General features: G+C 40.5%; 1 pseudogene; it reads left to right on the forward strand.

Annotated features, from left to right (window-relative positions):
- Positions 1-10,034: 10,034 nt before the first annotated feature.
- Positions 10,035-21,106, forward strand: LOC122141300 (annotated as a pseudogene).
- The last annotated feature ends 797 nt before the right edge of the window (positions 21,107-21,903 follow it).

The following is a 21,903-nucleotide window of genomic DNA, read 5'->3' on the forward strand; positions in this document are numbered from 1 at the left end:
GCTTGTAACAAACCACTCCTAAATTACATACCTTTATAATTTTTTTGGTCAGTCTAATCTAAAGGCCTTACATGTTAAATCAGAAGATCTGAGTTTTCATTACAGGGTGCGGTCCATACGCCGCGGACAAAGTTCGATAGTCTCACCATGGGAATAGAAGTTGTTGTAACTTTGCATAAATGTCCGATCTTCCCAAACTTCACATGTTCGAAAAGAGTCTTACCAAACACATCTGAAGTCAATTTTCCACCTTTCATAATCATAGCGCCACCCGCTGGCAATAGGAGTCATTTGTTTTACTCTAGCTTTAACATACAATGTCCAATCTGCACCAAACTTCAAATATTTGGAAAGAGTCATGGCCTGAAGACATCTAAAGGTCAATATTCAGTTATAATCATTGTGTCACCTGTTGGCTATAGGATACCTCATGCTTTATACTAATTCAAACATTCCATGTTCAATCTGCACTAAATTTCATATGCTTGATAAAAGTGCTGGAATGAAGAATTTTACATGCCAAAATCCAGTTATAGTCATAGCGCCACCAGCTGGCAGCAGGTAGATTGGCACATACAAATGACTTTGACATATTCATCTTATATTTACCACATTAAATGTTATTATTATGATGATGATGATGATGCTGAAAAACCTGAGAATAATTTTTTCAGGTTTTTTGATGAAGAAACACATCACTCGCCGCAAGGACTGGGAGAGATCATAGAGGGACTATAAAGAACTATAAGAATCCACCCACCAGCCCAAAAAGCGGAATCCGGGGTTCAGACACACTTCCTCTGTTTAAATCTAGATTAAAAACACACCTCTTTGGCCAAACATTCAAAATAATGCATCTCATATTTTTTTGGACTGCAGTTATATCTGATCAAATGCGCATTATTATTCTTTAGCTTGGGTTAAACTAATTAATTTTTACTTGGCTGGAAACAGCAGCTACGCTAATTATGTCTCTATTTGTTTCTCTGTTTTGCCACGGGATTTACACCCCTCCGTGGTAACTAGGATTTACACAAGCTCCAGTCTGGATCCAGAACACCTGAGAAGAGATGATGCCAACCCCTCAGAGGACCTCAGATGATGCTAACCCAGAGACAACATACAGAACTACCACATTTTGCTCTAAGTTTGATTGCATAATTGCTTTTTAATAGTGTTAATCGTCTGTTTGTTTACGCCTTTATTGATTTTTTTTCTGAACATTTCTGCCGTATACACATAAACTGACAGTCAACACTGATAAGCTACTACTAAATATTGTAGAAACTTAATTTTCTGTAAAGTTGCTTTGCAATGATTTGTATCGTAAAAAAGCACTATACAAATAAACTTGAATAGAATTGAATACAGCAGCCTGGTCGAATGTTTAATGCATATTCGGTCTTTTACTTGTGCTACTGAATTTATCAGGATTTAATTTGAATTTTAGTCTGTGTACAATCTGACCCCAATTTCACATGTGATCATTAAATTCAGGCAATGTTTCTAATTAAAACTGATCACAAACATTGATTCTTTATTAATTTAGATATTTGAGTATTCTAGAAATCCAATACTTTCAATTATTCTTTCATTAAGTACCTAACATCAGCTCAGAAATTCACTGGCCAATTTATTATTTGTCAGGTGAAATTGTATCATGCAAATTACATAATGAAACAATTAGAAGCCAATTTAGAAAGGATAGTGCAATTGTGAATCACACTGTAAACCGTTAGCAGACAACCTAGCTCCTGCACATAGACACTGTAACCATATGGGAAAGCGGCCAAGTGATCCAAGCAGGAGACAAACAAATTGAACATGGTCACACATGTAATTTAAGACATATGGTCTAAAATGCATAGCACTCAGGTGTTTTAGAGAATAAACTTAACTAGCCAATATGCTGCACATGCAGTAGCACAAACAACTATACGGTGTGGCTTATGTTTAACACAATTACATTTTTGGATCATACCTGACAGCAGAGACACACACAGCAGCTTAGAGTGCTAGTACAGAGCTCCAGAGACTCTATCACACTGCATGGGGTTTTTTTCTGACTACAGATTCCCAAAGTAATGTTTTGTGGTGTTGTTTGCTCTTTGAAGATTTCTTCTCCAGATAAGTTTTATTGCATGGCATCTGTCTAATGTGAGTTCCTGAGTTTGGCTGAGCTTTTATTTCATAAGGGAAATAATTTCCTCCTTTCACTTGAGGTTCACTTGTGAAGTGCAGTTAAACAGTTTATTAGAAACAATCAATGTTAACTTTCAAAGAAAGCTGGATTTTAGCATTGTTATTGTGACTCAGTCACACAATCAACTCAGAAATCATTCAATATTCTGATTTGCTACACAAAAAACATTTTATTATTATTATTATGTGTGTGTATGTTGAAAGAGCTGAGAATATTTTTGATGAATAGAAATTTCAGAACAACAGCATTGTTTGTAACATGATAAATGTATTTATCATCACTTGTGTGCTAAATAAAAGTTTTAATTTCTATTTATACTGACTCCAGGCTTTTGAATGGTATTGTGTACATTGTTACACTTGGAGTAAGACTGGGGTAATGATGCTGAAAATGTAGCTTTTATCACAGGAACAAATTATATTTTACCCATATAATCAAATAGAAAGAAGCAGTTATTTGAAATAGTAAAGAAAATATTTCATAATATTACTCTTTTAGCAAAAATCTAACTTTATGTATTTTTGGATCAAAAGGCTTGGTGAGCTGAAGAGAATTCTATTAAAAAACATTCAAAAATCTTACTGTTTAAAGCTTTTGACTGGTAGGTGTGTCATGTTGGAAATATATAAAATGAATATCACATACCTGGCATTATCTAAAGTGGTATATTGTTTTATGTGCTCTAAAGGACATAAAAAAACAAAACATTTTGTAGAGACTCTCATGGAGTGTGTGCCTGCTTGGTCTTAGCTGTGTTCCAGGTTACTGAGTGGGCTGCTTATTTGCATTGGCCTTCGTTTTTTGCAACAGGTTCTTTTTGTTATCCTCATATCTGAGATAAAAAAGTAAGCATGCTGCTGCTTACAATAAATAAGTTGCATTATTAACATTATTGTGATGGTCACTGATGCTAGTAATTAATAGAAAAGAACACACTACTACATTACCACCACATATTATCAGTGATATTTACAGCTTATCTGATACATTTACACCTCAGATGATCGCAAACACCAATGATGGGATATAACACATTCAAAATATTTACACCAGAGCAGATATCCATGAACAGAAGTTTAGTTACATTTATAAACACTGTGGCATTACACATATTTGTACTGCCCCTTTGTTCATTTGACTCCTCCTTCCAACTAAAACATCTTAGGATTGGAGGACAGTACTAACTACGCAGGAGTGTGTATATAGGGGGCACGCTCAAAGACTAAAAAGGGGGAGTTTTCTTTACTGACCAATTGTCTACTATGGAGGCAGTCTTTTGACGGGTGAATGCTGGACCTCGGAGGGTGCTTCCCGAAGCTCACTAAGAGGGGCTGGTGCTACGCTACCTGGTGGGTCTGTTGTTAACAGGCAATTCGCATGGCTGGCTAATTCTCCTCACAGTTTTAAAAAACAATCTGGAATTCTTGCACCTCCTGAACCTTGATTTGGAGCTGGAGTGAGAAGGAGCTAAATGGCTGTCAGCCGAGGTTCCAGGTCACCACCTGCTGTTTTACTGGCCGCTGCTCTCACTCAACCAGAACCACACACACACCCATACACACACCCTATTTCATTTTCAAATCGTTAATAAGTGTTTTTCTTTTCTCTGTTTGTCTCGATGGTTTCTATTTGTTATTGAAAAAGCGCTGGTTTAAATTATTATTTGAAAAGCGTCCATATTAATGATGCGTCATCAAATTAAGAAGTAAACTTAAATTGCATGCAATTTCTGTTATCTTTTTCTTTTTTTGTATCTCACGGATGGTTTCCTATTCAGTCTGGGGTGCTATCCGGAATGAACTAAATTAAAGCGTCTTGACAGGCAGCATAGTATATACCTGTCTGGCGCCCGAACACAATAACTGATTATTTTCTTTTGTGTTTTTTCTTTCTTCGAGGCTTTTTGACCTGAGAATCAGGTCAATGTGAGTGCTGCTGACGTTACAGTTTACGCAGGTGGCTTCCAGCGTGCCTTTACATTGCGCTGCTGCCAGTCTGGGGACCCCGGGAGTTCTCAGTTCCCACTGTAAAAATATTTTTTTTGTTTGTTTTATTTTTATGGTTATATTGTGGGGACAAATCAACCACCGTTTATAGTTTGGGAAAAGTCTAACTAGTAAAATGTGTACAAGCTATGTGGAAACTAAAACAAGTAGATTACTAAAAAAAAAAAGACTTACTTATGTTTATGATCTCTGCTGGATCAAGCCGCTGCACTGTAAAAAGCATCTGAGGTAATCCAAAGCTTCTTGAGGTGAATTATTTCCTCTCAGCCAGAAGTGCAAGTAAAATGTAAAAACTTGCTCTTTGTTTGTTGTTGCTGGGGCGTTTACCCGCAAATGAAACTTCCGTGGACCATTATAATGCAATAAGCTCTATAGCGTGGTGTAATCACATTCGATATAATGAGAGGAGATGTGAAGACTGGACATGGTTAGATTTCATATAGTTACGGCATATTATCACAGTTGTTTTCGATAAGACTTGCTTAGTTTAAAAGTAGACATGTCAATCTTTCTATAGATATATCTCTCCTTAATACTCTCTGTGTTGAGTTATTCCACTGAGTTACAGTTCATTTTAATGGCGTGTTTCTAAATGAAGATCCGCTGCCAGACCAAGGCGGCGAACCGGCATCCTGTTTGTTTTCTTTATTTTATAAATACACACATTTTTTTTTACATTACAGAAAATTAGTTTCTACAATGTTGGTAGTAGCTTATCAGTGATGACTGTCAGTTTATGTGTGCATGTGCTGGGGGAGGCGTGGTTCAGCCAGGTCTGCGGCCGGAGGCACAAGTGAGGGAGGCGGCGGTGGTAAGTGGGGCAAGTGAAAGACTGATTAACACCTGGATCACCGTGCAGTGGGATTGGCATGGGGAACCGGTATTTAAGCCGGCTGAGGACCGGCTTGAGAAGAAGAGAGAGGGCTGGGGGACTGCCGTGGGAGTGAGAAGCTGTGGAGCTACAAAACCCCAAGATAGGAAGACTACAGTAGTGCGAAGTAGAGAAATACTGTGAACTGCATATATGCGCATGTGGCGATTATTGTTTATTTGTTTTTATTGTTTTGTGTTAAAATAAAGTATCCCACGAGCCTCAGCACGCCGGACCGGACTCCTTCCTCTTTACTTGAACGAACTTTGTTAGCAGTGCATATGGCGTGAAATGTTAGGAAAAATCAATAAAAGGCGTAAACAAACAGGCGATTAACACTATTAAGAGCAATTATGCAATCAAACTTATAGCAAAAATGTGGTAGTTCTGTATGCTGTTTTAGGGTTAGCATCATATAGTCCCCAAGGGGTCATGAGATGCAGTAAGGTGCTGAGAGATCCCTCCACCAAAAAATTCCTGATGGTAGGCCTTTCCCTGGTCTAGAATTGAAAACCATTGATAGCCTCCCAGAGTGTAGATGAGGCCCTGGATCTGGGGAAATGGATGCGATCTGAAACTGTCTTTTTGGTTTAACAACCTGTAATCTATAGACTGTCTCTGGGTGCCATTTTCCTTCCAGACATATACCTGCATACGGAGACTTTGACTTGACCACCCAACCCCTGAGCTAGTAAATCCTGGATGTATTCCCTTCACCTCAGCACCACATTTTTTTCTGAATTCATTCTCTTTTTTTGTTATATTCAGTCTCAGCTCTGCTTCATTGCATTTAACAAAATAATTTAACAAAATAATTATCCTCATAACTTTGACACTCATTTGTATAGAGGATAAAAATAATTGATGACAGAACACAGCCTGTGGACACCATTGGATGTACAAAATGTGTCTGATAATTCTCCATTCATCTTACCCCTTTACTCCCTACAAATTACATAAAAAATAAAAAAAATAAATAAAAATCCAAGATCCATAAAGCCAGCCCATTACTAACATTTTAACTCATTTACAAGTTTCTTAACTAGGATAATCTGTCTAATTATCCTAATTAGTATTAATCAAATTCATTGTATTAAAATGCGGAGGAAACGTCAGCCAAACAGCAATCTGGCATATGAGCCCCACTTTCCTAATGCTGATGGAGAGTGTTCAGGGGTTTTGCATCATCCCCACAATTTTTAGTGCAATAAGTAAACTGGAAAGTTTTTCCTAAATTTCACATTATACACACTTATGAGCTGTAACTTGGCCTCCCTTTCGAAAGCTTTCATAACTAATGAGGTTAGAGCAAAGGGCCGATAGTCATTAAAATATTGGGACTTCTCTCGCTTAGGAACGGGTACTACAATAAAAAGTTTTCCTTTTTTCGAGGAAGAGGAAGTATAGCTTGATCCAATGAGGCTTGAAACAGTGTGTTAAAACTCACTGCGGGGGAGCTATCTCGAATAGCGATTAAGGGTTCTACCAAAATCCCATACCTGGTTCGCGAAAGCTTTTAGCAAAAGGTATAGCTTCGCGTTTAGTATAAATGGCGAAGAACAGCTTCAAAAGGGCCGCAGGAGGGACTTAAAAGGGAGCCACTGGATGCCCATTTTCAACATGATTTTGGTTAAAAGGCTTTCAATGGCTGTAGTTGTGAGTAGTGGGTCAGTCAATGAGGGTGAACGACCCGTTCACCTGAGACTGATACCTTTGGTCAAAGCAATTCAAAAAGGCACAAGCCTGCAACCTTTAGCCAAAAGAGACACCACGACTTATGCCTAATGTTTCGGCGCAGGGCCGGAGACTAGATGGCCCATGCGTTGTTTTAATGGATGTCAATAGAGGAGAAGGCTTCACTCTGATCGCAATCAAACATTTTCTAAAGAGCGCAAACGGATCATCTATTAATAGAATCGACAGCCTATATACTCCATCGCTTTAGAAACCACTTATCGTGTTAGAAATCTTGTAGGATGTTGCGCCAAGCAAACCTGCCAGATCAAGCCTCACAACATCCCAACTCCATCTCACCCCCCCCCCCCCAGCGGACAGGTCTTTACAAGCTGGAGTTTTTGTAAGCCGTCAGTGGTCATTCAATAGGTTTACACCAAGATCTCTGACCGACGATGATCGGGGTATTGTCTAGAAGAACACTCATCGTTGATAGAAAAATCCTGCCTGTAGAGTTGGTACGTGCACAGGCAAAGACAAAGAAGACTCAAGTCATTTGCAAGGGTGAGCGGTAAGTTATGTTCTTTCATCCATGGACGAGAAGAGTCCTGCCAGGCCCAGTCTGAGATCCGAGCCGCAACCGTGTGGAAGGTACTAGAGTTGAAATATGCAACGATATAGATGTGGTGTCATCAGCCATAGCATTGAGATAGAAGAGCGCCACGTGGCCTGTAGTGATGCGGACCCAGTGATGTTGCGTTGGTGGAGAAGAGGAGGGGGCACAAGAACTGGATCCCCCCCCCCTTTTTTTCTTTTCCCCCACCCTGAGACCCCCAGATGACAAGTTGATGTATATCTCCCCTCCCCAAGACACCCTGCCAGACATACCAAGTGAGATAGGATTGCAAACAAGATGAAGTGAGATATCCCTGTGATCTGTAGATGCCCCAGTGCAGAGAGGGCAGAAGACAGGAGGATCTGATGATTTTGACAAGTGTCAAAAGCAGCAGATAGCATCCAGCAAGCATAAGAACTGATGATTTGCGAAGTCCGCCCTTTGCAATCCGCCCAGGAGCTTCTATCGAAAGGCACCACCGCAGTGCCAAGTTTCACATTCACAACATGCCGCAATCCATGAAAAACTGGATGCGTATAGCCGTCCCAATTTGCTGTTCTGTGAGAGAACGGAAACAATGAGATCTGCTTTGTCGATTGGAAAACACATCATTTTTCGAGGTTTAAATTCATTTAGCCTAACGCTGCGATCTATGGCCAGCCCGCAGCTTATGGGAGCCTATTGTCTTACACGAGCAAGAGAGATTGTTTGACCTGAGTCATTGATAGTCGTGCTCCTTATCGAAAGGGACTGTTCATAGTGGGAATGCGGTTATCAGCCTGGAATTAACTGACATCCAGCCTAATCTCTTTATGTGCGAGCCTGTGTATTTTACTAGTGTGAAGTGTAAGGTCACCTGTATCTGGAACCCCTGATTTCACTGCAGAGACTATGCACCACTAACTGATATTACTCAATAAATGAATTGTGAGTTGCAGTAATGCCTGCGTGAGAAAAGGCATTTCTACCAGAGAACCGCTAGCCAGGCCATTTATTAGATGTATGTAGATCTGACTTTTTTTTTTAATCCGGTAGCCTAGAGACACCCTCATATCACTCTTGCCACAAACCGTTCATACCGATCATACCCTTTTTGCTTTATTAAGACTATTTTTAAGGTTATTTTAGATTACCCCTGAGCTTCGTTGCTAGGGAGTCAACACTGGTCCATACACTTTTCGTAGGAATAATAGGAGATGACACAGAAAACTTATTGTAAATTGAAAAACCCACAACGCAACATGGATTCATTCAAATTGCGGGCATATCATTTAAAAACAGATCCAAGTAAGTTGCTTTTAAAGCAACTTGCAAGACTCTCATATAGGCCTAGAGAACACTTCCAGTATTAATTGCTTTTGCTTTTCCTACTTCTCTAGCACACCTACCACTGGCTGTGTTGAGAGCTAGGTCAAAAGGTATTATATTGTGATCAGCTGTCCCACTTCAGAGGTAAAAGCATTGGGACCTCTACAGTTAACTAACTAAGAGACCTAACAAGCATTACAACAAAACAACATAAACTCCCAATACCATTACAGTTTTCGTAGCTGTGCTTCATGGCAACAACTTGCGCCATGGTCATTCACCTATCTGGGTTATGACACCGTCACCAGAAACCTCTTGAAACAACATACTGTCAATAGTAGGCCAAAAGCATGCCTAAAGTTCTCTTCAGAGAAAATTATTTTTAAATTTATGGATCCGTGAATACTGCTAGCATAGGCTGCCTAATCATGTTACACACAACTGCCAAAGGGAAGCGATCATAGTAACCATCTGCACAACTCAAACAATACTAACTTCAAGAGTATTCTACTTTACTTTAGCTACAACAGCCGTTAGCTAACTGTCCCAGGTTCTTTGGTTAAATTTACTATAGTAGTGCGTTATGTTAGTATAAGTGAATTGCCCTAGTTTAAATGATGTGCCAATTAATACTTCAATATATACCGAAAAACAAACAGACAAATAATGTGTGCTAATTTACAAAAAATACAAACTTCAATCTTAGCTTACAACTATTACAGACAACCAATGGACAAACAAGCCTTTTTTTTTTTTTTTGTAAAATGTTAAACAAATGTGATGGGGATAGTTAGGATTTTACTGCCCCCTTAACAGCCAATATTTTACATATTTTTGATAATACTATTTACAGCTTCATATATATATATATATATATATCATATTACACTATATATATTAGTCTACTATATATTATATATATATAATAATATATCATATAATGCTACAATTAAGTTTGTGCTATTAATGACGTTGACACGTCTGGTGGATATTGTTTACAAGGTTTTTTGTAAGATGAAAAGAAAGAAACGTAATGGACAACCTATGACATCACCAAAACCGAAATTCCTCATCAATGGAAGAGAAGGAAAGTTAAACCTCAGCGCTCTCTATACCAGTTATTAATCTGGCTTCTATCGATTATGTGTGTTTAGCACCAATGGGATGTCACATTGGCCTAACCCTCCTGATCTCAACCTGATCCAACACTCTGCCTCATCCTCTGCCATTTTTCGTTCGCACCTTTGCCATCTGAATAGACATATACTAGGAACCCCTGTCCTGTGCCCGCCTTACTTCCGGACCTTTTACGGGACCGCTCCGTCTTTTTTCTCTTTTTTTCTTTGCGAGAGCTACATGACATATGTTCGAGTGTGTGTTGTTCAAGCATATTTTGTACACATATTTTGCAGCCGCAAGTCACTATGTGCTGATGATCATGGCCTTCCTGACAGATACGTGGCTATATGTAAATCCACTGCGATACACAGCCACAAATGACCAATAAAATGGTAGTAAAACTATCAGTATCAGACCTGGGGACTGTCAGTATTCATAGTGTCTATCTATGTTAGGTCTCACTATACGACTGTCTCGCTGCAGATCTAAAATTGAAAAACCCTTTCTGTGATAATGCCTCACTGTTCAAACTGTACTGTGAAGTGTGTGGTCATTAATAATATATTGGGAATTATTTATACTGTAATTGTTTTTACTTTTTCACTTGGGTCTGTATTTATAACATACACCAAGATTGCTGCAGTGTATGCATAACCAGCAAAAACAAAGCAACATCTAACAGCAAAGCCATAAAAACCTGTAGCACCCACTATAGGCTGTTTATATAATCATGTTTTTGTTTCCTGTGCAACCATGGTTTTTCTCCATCGGTTTCATGAATACTCTGAAAGCAGGAAACTAGCTAGTATAATGTTTTCATATTGTACCACCAGGACTAAATCCTTTAGTATATGGTTTACAAACCAAAGAAAATAAGACAAAAGGTTATAAAAATTTGGGTACAGAAATAAAGTAATCTTAAATAAATTAATTATAAGGAATGTCTGGAAATGATAGTCAAAAAATATATATATATATGCTATATTTTCTCTGCACATAAATAATAAAAAAAAAAAAAAATATTCAACAGTGCTACTGTAAAAATAAATTTAGTCCATACTTTTCTTCGCAAAATACATCATCAATCTTGGTTTTAAAAATATTCTTGAAAATGTAACTTAGTCACAAAACACTGATGAACTTTTAATGCCCATTTTTCCATCTCTTGTTCTGTCAGATGTATTCAACCATTTAGCCCAATTGAACCCACTTAACATGTCCCCCCCCCCCCAAAAAAAAATAAAAAGGCTTGTTAGCCTTGGAGTTCTTTCTGACTACGATTACATAAATATATATATATATATTAGATATATTATATATATATATATATATATATATACTATATATATATATATATACATATATATAAATCAATCAACTGTGTTACACATGTTTACAAAAAGCTGACACTTCAAAGTTTACTGCTTCAAGAACCAGAAATTTTATGCAGATTGTCTATGGAGAATAGCGATATACCCTCACCTAAAGCGATTATTATGAAACACCATACTACTACTTGATGTGTGCACCTCATTGTCGCTCGTTTAGAAACTTGCCCTTAATTATCACGTGTACATGAATTTTCAAAAAGGTGCCTGAAAGCTACTTCTGTAGAAATGTTTGGCCCATATTGATAGTGATAGCATCTTGCAAAGTTGATGCGGAGATTTGTTGGGACAGCGATGCAAATCCAGGGCACGAAGCTACCCGTTCCCAACCACATCCAAAGATTGCTTCTATTGGGTCGAAGATATGCAGTTGACTGTGGGGGCCCATTTTAGTACAGTGAAAATCATTGGTCCTGCTTCAAGAAACCAGTTTGAACTGATTCACGCTTTGTGACCATGCGCTGCTTAGCCGGATGGAAGTAGCCTATCAGAGTGATGGGTACATGGTGGGACATAAAGGGTCATGGACATGGTCAGAAAACAATGCATCAGGCCTAGCGCCGTTTTTAGAGCAGTTATAACGAATGTACCAATTGGCACTTTAAGAGAACGGGCATAAAGTGTGCCCAAGATGAAAAATCCCCCACAACAATGTAAACCACCAACAGCCAGCATGCAACAGTGGTAAACACGCCATGATTGGATCCATGTTCTCATTCTGTTTACGCCAAATTCTGCCTCTACCATATGAAGCGTTCCAACAAGAAATCGCAGACTCATCAGACCAGGCAACATTTTTCCAGTCTTCAACTGTCCAATTTGGTGGAGACTCTTGTAGCAAAATTAGTTGCTAGCTCTTCTTTATTACTTTCATATTTTGAGTGGAGCATGCGTGGGTGGTCCCGGCGGTGGGGTATTCTGTGTGTTGAATTCACATGCAGCCTCAAGGTGTTGTGAAAGTGTTGTGCGCTTAAACAATGCTTTGCGCATACCTCAGTTGTAACGACGTGGTTTATTTCAGTTCAAAGTTGCTCTTCTAATCAGCTTGAATCAGTCGGCCCACTTTTTCTACACTGACCTCTAGCATCAACAAGGCATTTACACCTACAGGACTGCCGACATACTGGATGTTTTTCCCTTTTCACACCATTCTTTGTAAACCCTAGAAATGGTTGTGCATGCAAAATCCCAGTAACTGAGCTGATGGTGGAAATACTCAGACCGCCACGTCTGGAACCCACCAACAACCATGCCACACTCAAAATCTCATTTAAATCTAACCTTTATTTCCCATTCTGACATTCAGGTTGGAGTTCAGGAGATTGTCTTGACCAGGACCACACCCTTTAAAATGCCATTTTGAAGCAACTGCCATGTGACTGGTTGAGTATGATAAATGCATTAATGAGAAATGGAAACAGGTGTTGTTCCTAATAATCCTTTAGGTGAGTGTATAAGCTCAAACATAAAAACTAAAATAAAATATTAAAAGTGTATTTTTAAAATGTATAGAAAAATTGTGTTTTTAAGTATTTACCACAGCAACATAATGAAGCTAAAGCCACAAGTCTATTCATGCTTCATTTAAAATCTGAAAACATTATCAGGTAGAAGAATGATATGGAGACTCATCTACTCATGTCATATTTATGTCTTTTTTCCATCTCCATTTTTTATTCAAAACACGTTTGAGAATGGGTTCATGCTTCTACACTTCTGCTGGAAGAAACATAGAGTCAAGAGTTAATCGCGGAGCAGTCTTTATTAAATCCAACACAGGGTTAAAATCCTACATGGAACACAGAGAGACATGTATGTAACTGGTAGACCCGATCCAAAACTGAACTGAAAGGACAAGGCTTATAAAGACAGGCTAACAAAGGACTTAAAGGAAACACACCTGGGAAACTAATCAATCACGGGAGACAGAAAATGGGTCACAGAGAACATGGGGAATGACGAACACATGAGGGCGAAAACACAACATAATGAGTCAGTGGTGGTGACATTACTCCCCCTCCCCGGAAGGTGCGACCTCGCACCGTAGGAACAGGGGAGGAGGGCGTGGGTAGGAACTTGGGAGGAGGTTCCCGGGGGGAGGACGGACTCCGGAGATGTGGATCCGGGAGCGGCCGCGGGTTGGAGCCATGAGCGACAGAGCACTGAAGGTGGAGCCAAGGGGATGAAGGAGCCTGTTTGAGGCAGAGGGACGGAGGGACGAGGCGAAGCCAGAGGAGTGGAGTCCAGGCCTCGAAGGCAGGAGGCGGAGGTTAGAGGAGACTCATGGCAGTCCCATGGAGATCGCACCGCACAGACGCCAGCGGTGCGGTGGAGGAATCCGGCAGGAAAGGGTGGGAGGGCAATCATTTTTGAGGAGCGGATCACAGGTGGGCACATTCTAGGAGCTGGCACTGGAGGACACATTTCTAGGAGCAGGCACTGGAGGACACATTTCTAGGAACTGGTACTGGAGCGAGCTCTGGGATTGAAGCCGACACTGTAACCGAGCGAGCTCTGAGGCAGGAGCCAACAATGGACTTAACTGGGGAGTCAGGAGCCCTTCTGGGCTTTAACTCGGGGAACAGGAGACCATCCTGGGCTCTTAACTTGGGAACAGGAGCTATCATCCTGGGCTTAACTCAGGAACAGGCACTGGAGAATTGGAAGACCCCTCAGGGCCTGGACAAGGAAAAAACTAAGGACGAAGGGGGCGCTGGACGGGACAAGTGGAGACATCGGAGAGAGAGCGGAGGGGGGGCAGTTCATTCATCCAGTTCAGATTCCCAGTCTATAAAATCCAAGCTCCTTAGTTTGGCCCTTTTGGCATTCCAATATTACGCTCACCCTCAGCCACGATGAGGGCGGTGGGGGCGGAGTTCCTCTCCGCGCGCACCCCCGTGTCCGTATTCCTCTCCTTCGTGGCAGGCGGCTGTTGCCGGCTAAACACACCTGGTCGGATGTCATGGTGTCTAGCTCTGCATCGACCCTCAGCTCTGTAGCGTATATGTGGCAAATGGCTCGTCGGTCGCGGCGCGGGCTCTGGCTCACTCCATCAGCAGCGGGCTGCGGGCATGTGCTCCGCACTATCTACACGGCTGTGTTAAGGCTGGCGTTATAGAATGCACAGAGGTGTAATCATCCCGCGGGTAGGTGGTGAGATGGGCTAGCAAACAGGAAACTGCCTTGTATGGTCGTCCATTAGAGAGAACATCCTTCCTGCTCCAGCAGGAGAAGGAGGAAAATCCGGGTTGAAGGAGCGGGATCCATAAAACGCCACCACTACTGGAAAGAAAAAGGACCGACGGAAAACCGGAAGGGAAAACAAACGGAGGGTAAACACGCAAATTAAACTTTTGTAGGTCGGGTCTTCTGTCACGCTACGCTGCCAGAAGGAACACAGAGTAGAGAGTAATCGAGAGAGTCTTTATTAATCCGACACAGGGGTAAATCCAACAAAGAACACCGGAGGAAGACACACGTATGTAACTGCGTAGACTGACAAAAACTGAACATGCAAAGGGACAAAGGTTTATAAAGGACAAGGCAGATAACAAAGGACTAAGGAGAACCACACCTGGGAACTAAGGAGACACACCTGTGAACTAATCAATCACGAGGAGACAGACACTGGGTCACAGAGAACATGGGGAATGGAACACATGAGGGGGGGGAAAACACAACAATAATAAGTCCAGGGGTGTGTGAGAAGAACCATGGCGTTTGGCTTTATGGAGGGGACCCCCTCACCCCCATTTTCAAACAACAAACCTGAGACATTTTGATCTTCGTGCAGCAGATGTCCAACATAAAAACGTGAATGCAATTGAAAGAGCTGATTTTTTAAAAGTTATGCTCCTTTTTTTTTTTTTTTATAGCTATTTTCGAAGTTTGATTTCATGCAAAATCAGGTTTGGAACATCTCCAAACATGAGCAAAACCTCTGCTTTTGTTGCTCTATGGATGAAAGAAAGTCATGCAGGTTTTAAACAACATGATGAGCTGATTGTAAGTTAAATTATGAAAGAATTGTCATTTTTGGGTGTGAACTACCCCTTTAATATAATCTTCAGAGAGGTGAGGGTTTTACCTCTGAGCAAGGGGAGCAGCTCATCTTCCTGCAAGAGAGCCGAATAACTCCTCTTATCTTTCACACACTCCCTCGCAGTGTGTGCACACACATCCACCATTTCACTCGCTCTCCCAGCAGCCTACTCACACATTCAGGAGTTAATTGGTTAACAGCACGTTCAGGAGCAGGGCCATGCCCCACAACGCATCACCTGACTTTCCGAAACCTCCATATATCGGAACCACCTCATACCGTACTGATTTGTTCTTTCTCTCGAAGGACAGATGTTGGACTCACCTGGTGCCTGGGCAGGCGGTTCTGTTCGCATTCAATGTCACTATAGGTGTCACTTGAGGAATCACCTGCGCATTAGTCTCCTAGGGTCGCATGTTTGTTTTTCCGGTGACTACGCCCTTATGCAACAATAATTAATCGCACTGTTAAATATTCAATGCCGTTATCAAATTGTACCATCATGCAGATAACCAAAACACCTCATTTCAATCACTTTGGAGCCCTCGCACTCTTCGTAGTAATAGTAATAAACAAACATTCAGCAATTACGGCCCTCCCATTGTTTTCTTTAAATAATCTATCTATCCAGACAATACTGCACTAAATTCCAGCATGCCCAGTCATTTTTTGTTCCCTTGATATCCCGTTACCTCACGCCCAAAGTCACTTTATAAGACAAAGTCATGGTTCGTACTCGGCTGCCATTCTGTGAAACATGCCTACCCCATCGTCATGTGTGCAAATGAGCCAACTACTATCTCTTGTATGGGGGAGAAACCTCAAATTCTCCACACAAACTGCCTTCTACCTAAGCTTATGATTCATATATTTCATATTGTCGAAAGCAGCAAAGAATGTAACTGACAACAAACTGCTGTCATAAATAATATGTCGTTAACTTATGCTGACCCATCAAATAGTGTTTTGTTAATATAGACTTTTATTATTCAGGCTAAGATCAAGTCAAGTGTGCTACGCAGTCCTAAACGCAGTGTCGTTCAGGCCCACTGACAGTTTGATATAGCATCCGAGAGACCTAGTTTTAACAGGTCAGTTCACAGATAGTCGCACAGCGTGACTTTTTATTCGAAATTATTTAGTGATTCGACTCTTTCAATTCAGAAGAGCATAGCGTTCGTGTTGATGGAGCAGCCATAGTACGCTGTGGCCTTTTTTTTTCCCATCAAAAACAAAAGGAGTGACTTGGGGGGGTCACGTCTGGTGCAGTTATCTCTACAGTCTCTTGCTTCACGCAGACGAGCCTGGTACTCCTTCAAACTTCCAATTTTATTCCCAAATCTTCTAGATCCCATTCTACCACCCTCCCTTCACTGCCATCGTGCAGAAAAAACACCCCACTCACAATAAATCTATTTCATCCCGTAACATCCATTCTGTCCCCTAGGATATACTCCTCTCCCCATCCCAAATACCACTACTACATCTTGCCAACTACTACCCCCCAACTAACAAAAATCTCCTTTTCATCCCAACATCCATTTTTTCCACCCTTCCCTTCAGACCATTGTAACAGCACATTACAGCCTACTCTTTCTTACGTCCCAGTTCTATAATACACCTCCCAATCTCCTAATCTCCCATACCTCCCTCTCTCCCTCCTTCCCTCCCTTCACTCTAAACCCCCGAACAATAGCTCTAAATCTTATCATCAATACCCCCACACTCAAAAAGAACATCCGTTGTTATTCCTTGTATGGCATCCATTCTTCCACCCGTTACTTCAGCCCATTTTTCATCCAATAATATGGATCTCATGCATCCTCATATTTTGATCCCAATAGCCTACCCCTACAGTCCATGAGAACTAGCCTCGTCTCCAGTGGCACTACCTCACGCAGCGTGCCAGTCTTGCCTTTCAGTATTCAAATACCTGCAATTTCTATTCCAAATTGGTTATCTATCCATTATTTAATACATCAATACTACGAGGGAGGTATTGTCATATGCCATCTCGCATCAAGTTGGCTAAAAAAACTCCCTCACAAACATTTCCGCTGCATCACAACATCACAGTATTTGACTAATCGCAAATTCAAAACAGCTAATTCGGACAGTCCAGGTTTAATTGCACTCATTTCATTGTGCACCACTAAGGCGACCCTACCTCACGTGTGGCGCCCAGCCCATTGGATTCCTCCAACCCCCAATTGACCATTAATCTGGTCTAATATTCACCTATACATCCACTACCATCAATACCTTCAACATGTACATTCACATCAGCGAGTTTACAGTACTTCAACCATAGACCGACACCTCACTACATACACGGCCACAGCTTCAGCAGATCCTATAACCTTATGTCTCAGATTAGTCCAGGGTTCTCACTAGCCCACATAATTCAGCAGCCAGTCCGCCTACAGCAGTTCATAATCAAAGGGTATTTCAGGAAGCCCTCTCAACTCTGCAACTCTCACTGATGCGCATATTTTGACCAATTTAAATACCTCACTTTACTCGGTGAACTTGTCGCCGCCAACTCACATACCAGCGGTCAGCTATTGCCAATGTTTATTGCCCATCAGGAAATATTAACCTTTTCCTATAAACCATCGAACATAGAGGCTCCAGCCCAATACATGAATCTAGAGACGGTCAGGCTGGCAAGCAATATTACATACAACCCCCGTCAGATGAGGGCTAGCCCCTTGTCTAACTGGCAGGCTCCTTTACACAAATCTGCCGAATTTTTCACAGTAGCCTTGCGGAGAAAACTGTCCTGCCCTCATAACCCTACGTACACCAGCCAGGAACTGACCTTGCAAAAGTCACCTCACGCCAATAATATCAAGAACCCTTATATAGTTGATAGGCTAACTAAGCAAGAAGAGCGGTTTTTAATTTAAATAAATTCAAATTAATCATGTCCCACACGATTGCTAAGTCATTCCCAGCACATATTTCATACCGCTATTCATCACAACCCCACGCATACTCATTCACTAAGCAGGCAACAGAGCTTGGTCTCGCCCAAAGCCCGAAGAACCTTACTTAATTTTGAAAAGTCGTGACTCATCCATCAAGCATCTGAAGCTGTGAGAGCTTCTGGGGAAGGTAGCCATTACTTCACCATCAAGCCACATTTAGACGTTTGCACATTAGAAACCACTAGATTATTAGATCGACCATTTCCGAATACTACTTTAGGTCGCATTCTTCGCTAAACAAACACACCGAGAGTTCTTTCATGTCAATCATCTTTCTTATAGGACAGTTCAAATAGTATGCATCCTGTGCAATCTCGCCACACCATTACTTAGGATGGTCACACTCAATCTATGATTATGCATCGGAAACTGCTTAAGCCTATCCAATTATCTAGTAGCAGAAGAAACTCTCAGAGCCTCACAATTTTATAATACTGAGCTATGACAGATTGTACTATTAATCAATTTGCGTCAGAACATTACTGTACAAACGAAGCAATCATCCCGAATTTCTCCTATGACCGTAGTCACATTAGCAAAGCATGCAATGGTGTAAATGTAGCCTCCGGGCAACCAAAACCTATGTCTGATCATGGACACAAAATTATCATTTTCCATAATTGTCTATATATTCCTCTCACTCTGGCTGCATCCAACCTATTTACACTGAGTAGCAACAACCTCTAATAGCACACTTCAGCAGTTAATTCTATGGCGGGATGCCACTGGGATTGATTTTCAGAAACAGCCTCCAGAGGTCAGTTCCACATGGTACAGAGTGCACAGATCTACCACCTAAGCATTATGAAAATTATGCTGCCATAGTCATAGATCATGCCATCATTGTTGGGCAGGTTGACATGGTCCAAAATCAACTCATCCCGCTCAGACTATGCTAGCAGAAGGGTAGAATACTTATAAATCAAGGTATGATCATCGTTGGCTTGGGGGTGGCCGTGCATGCCCCAACTATGCCCATAGCATGGGGCCCTCACTAGTAATTCCTGTTAGCCAGCCACACCCCCTTATGGTATTTTACGGTCTCAAATAGTGAAAGTGCCCATACCTCACTTTCGTAAATCTGTAACAAAGCTCCTATTCTTTTCCGTGTGTTACACAAATAATCTTTTGCGTGTCTTTGGAAAGAATAAGAAAGACCACTTTAGGGCTGGCTACTTTACTCATTCAACCACAGAGTTGATACATGACGTTTCAAAAATATTAAAAGTTATAGACCCCAGCACACGAAGAGTTGCCCCGTTGAATTTGTGTTTTTTACAACACTGATTTTTTTTTAACAAATTTTATTGTAGATATAAAAAATCCATGCAAATCTAGTTCCTGGCAGCAAATAATCATAGAAAAATAGTAATGCGGTTGACGAGTTATAATTGCTCTCATGAGTATTCTATTTCACATCTCAACAACTATAAAAAATATTATACCAAACATGTATTAAAGGCCGTTTCTACATAATTATTTATGTTCATTTAACAATACCACTGTTATATTTTATTTTTTTTTAGTTATATAAAACAATAGACAGGTGATATCCTCAGACATCATATAATGTGGATGTCATTGTTGAGCACTAGAAAATTACAATAAGAAGCATTTGTAGTAAGAAATATATACGACAGGATATAGTAAACATCGTTGTTCTGCCAATTAAAGAACATCCTGGAAATTGCCTAGAAATGCAATGCATTTTCCTAATGCATTATTACTAATTTTGAAATACTTGCCGTATGATGTGCTGCCTGCTCAGTGTATTATAGATGATGGTTAATCAATTAAATGCCCCACACCCATTAAAAAGTCAATAAATCCACATAACTTTCTATTCAAATAGATGGCGTTCACATGATAGCTGTGATTACACAGTAATAGCGAGCTGATTGGCACTTTCAAAACAGAATGTGAATCCTGCAGATACAGGCACATTCAACATAAAAAAACATCTCACACATTTGAATAAAACATGTTGAAAAATAAAAAAAATAAAGGTAAAATAGGCGATCGCCCTTAAGTTCCGCCTCCATCGATGATCTAGGGGAGCTATCAGGAGCACGACCTCACGAAGCACCTGTAAAGAGAGTGCCAGTGAATTCAAAATAAAACAATATGTCTGCCTATCTTTACACTTTTTTTATGGTGATAATCTCATTTCTGTTTTGTGACACTGTATGCTACAAAACCATGCCGCCGTTTTTTTTAACTACCAAGACGCAGTTTCTGAGCGTTAGTTATTCCAAATGTAATAAAAGACACAAACACATTCTGTCCCTGCTGAACGACTGAAACGTAAAACAAAGGAATTATCACATCCATATTACAACGTTATTGCTTTGATTGGAGCTAAACTTGCTCCATTAGATTTCGTTCAGTGGACCCTTACCTTTCTAACATTAAACCAGGATTTACAACTGTTTGATGTGTTTGAATCATTATTACTGATATGAATCTGGTATTATGTCCTGTGTTTTCATTCTTCATGTTTTGTTGTGGGTACTGCTTACACAAACTATTAGCAAATTACATTATTCTTTTATAAGCTTCTATTGAAAAACAGTCATAGAAAAGTAATCTAAGCATCGTCTGTCATCTAGCTTAGATTATTATTATAAATGATATTAGAGCTGGTCTAAAATGAAAATGTGTTTTTCACATTTCATTTAATCGTTATCATAAGTCTTGACACGTGCAAATATTTGATTTGATGGCGCTGGGCGTCTGGGTGCAGGCTCACCAGGTAAGTCTTTGCTCAAACATATTTCCTTTCTCCGAGCAGCTCCTATACCAGGAATCATCAATCTCATAGCTTCGACTGTTTTCTTCTTCGATAATTTCCTCTTTTCCAGAAATTTTCGACTTGGACCTCCAGAATAAACCATTTTCATCCCAACTTTATGGTATCAACGATAGATCAGAACACCAAAACATGCTTCTCCTAGAAGTCATCTCTAGTGCCTTGTGCTCCAAGCATGATAATTTGCACAGAATACCTTTTCCGGCGTGAACACGGATGTTCTCAATAGCTTTCCTTTTCCCATCAACTGACCCTCCCGTCCATTTCAACAATTCTTAATATCATTTATTGCTCAGTTCATTCCTTAAGATCCATCATCGATGCATTTATTAAACCTACTTTGTCACGGATCAAACTTCTCCTTATGAACAACCTACTGGGCTCAGGAATTGCCCAGACTCCTCTCAATTCTCACAATTTTGTAGTAATATAAAGGCTTGTACAGAAAAATAAACGAATGACCTGCATTAACCATTGCTACGATCTGAACATTATTTTAGTCTCTGCATCCTCTCCTGATATAATTCGGATATATCTACCATTTCAAGCCTCACGTTTTAATGCTATGCCCCTTTTCCAACTTGGGGGATGTTACCCTAACTTGTCTAGGCCCCTAAATATTTTATAAGATGATGGTACCCCCCCACCCTGCGTCTCTTCCCTTGAGCCAGCAATTCCAGATTGTCCTGATCAAACACGACCTTCTTTCTCATTTCCCTAAATCTATCCCTCGATCCATCTTATCTTACTCTTCACTAACACTCCCTCTTTCACTAACAGCTTTCATAGCTTGTCTTGTGGTTATTGTGGTCCTCTTAGATAGAGAAATGGAGTTTATTTGTTTCCAGATGGTCACTGGAGGCAGGTCCACCCCTTC

The sequence above is a fragment of the Cyprinus carpio genome, chromosome B21 (assembly GCF_018340385.1).
Source record: "Cyprinus carpio isolate SPL01 chromosome B21, ASM1834038v1, whole genome shotgun sequence".
In the NCBI taxonomy this organism is placed as follows: domain Eukaryota; kingdom Metazoa; phylum Chordata; class Actinopteri; order Cypriniformes; family Cyprinidae; genus Cyprinus; species Cyprinus carpio.